Below are 1,350 nucleotides of genomic sequence, written 5' to 3' on the forward strand. Positions count from 1 at the left end.
CGCCAAAGGAGGCGGGGGGGAGGTGGTTCCGGGCCCCGCCTAGCCTCCCGCCCCTTCCTTCCCTAGATGCGGTCAGTGCAAGGGCCAGCAGCCATGCACGGTGACGGAGGGCCGCTGTGTGACCTGCGAGCCCGGCTGGAACGGCACCAAGTGCGACCAGCCTTGCGCCACTGGCTTCTACGGCGAGGGCTGCAGCCACCGCTGCCCGCCGTGTCGCGACGGGCACGCCTGCAACCACGTCACTGGCAAGTGCACGCGCTGCAACGCAGGCTGGATCGGCGACCGGTGAGCAACCTGTGCCATAATCGGTGCCAGGCCCGCTGCCCCACCGCCCCTGATGCCCTTGGTGGAGGGCTTTGTGGGCTTGGGTTCGTTTGCCCCCATTTCCACTAACCCTCCTCCCCGCGTTTCGAGGTGCGAGACCAAGTGCAGCAATGGCACTTACGGCGAGGACTGCGCGTTCGTGTGCGTCGACTGCGGTAACGGCCACTGCGACTTCCAATCCGGGCGATGCCTGTGCAGCCCTGGTGTCCATGGGCCCCAGTGAGTGCCCGGGGCCTAAAGGGGGCGAGGGTATGAACCCGACACAGGGCTCCAGCCAGAAGCCCAGGTGCTTCTATGTGGGTGGGACCAAGGCCTGACCCTTCAACGTTGGCCCCCTTACTTTAGCTAAGGAATGACAACAGACTCTTTGGAGCCGGCACTTTGAGCTGGATCTGACGTCCAGGTCAGCCTGTGGTCAGTGGGCTCCTGAGGTGCACCTGAGCTGGTATAGAGCGAGCAGGGACCTCCACTTACAGCCAAGGGCCTGATCGGGCAGCCCCTTTCCCATCCACACAAGAGTCAGTCTCAGGGATGGGCACTGCGGCCCAGTAGCCACTGGCCAGTCCCCCAGGCCCCTTCCCACTGGTGTGCACACACATCCATTTCTAAAACACGGATCGCAGAGTATGTGCCCCGAAGTGGAGGTGGGCATCAGTCCTTGGAGAATAGAGCTCCAGGACAGGGGTTAGCTGGCAGCAGGAGCCAGGGCGGAGGCATCGCGGAGGGTCGCTGTGGCCCTCCCTGACCTGCGCCTCCGTCGTAGCTGTAACCTGACGTGCCCGCCCGGACTCCACGGTGTGGATTGCGCCCAGGCCTGCAGCTGCCACGAGGACTCGTGCGACCCAGTCACTGGTGCCTGCCGCCTGGGTGAGTTGGTGCGATGGCGGGGGGCGGGTGGGGAGGTTGCTGGCACCCTCCCTGATCCTAATACCCGACAGAGACCAACCAGCGCAAGGGTGTGATGGGCGCGGGCGCGCTGCTCGCCCTGCTCCTGGGTCTGCTGCTCTCGCTACTCGGCTGTTGCTG

General features: G+C 65.1%; 1 non-coding gene across 1 annotated transcript; it reads left to right on the forward strand.

The window, feature by feature from the left end:
- Window positions 1-29: 29 nt before the first annotated feature.
- Window positions 30-1,350, forward strand: LOC102246978. The gene is made up of 4 exons (XR_001363899.1): window positions 30-285; window positions 415-543; window positions 1,088-1,191; window positions 1,263-1,350. It is a non-coding gene; the product is annotated as an uncharacterized LOC102246978 (transcript).

This window comes from Myotis brandtii, unplaced genomic scaffold (genome assembly GCF_000412655.1).
Source record: "Myotis brandtii unplaced genomic scaffold, ASM41265v1 scaffold463, whole genome shotgun sequence".
NCBI classification, from domain to species: Eukaryota; Metazoa; Chordata; class Mammalia; order Chiroptera; family Vespertilionidae; genus Myotis; species Myotis brandtii.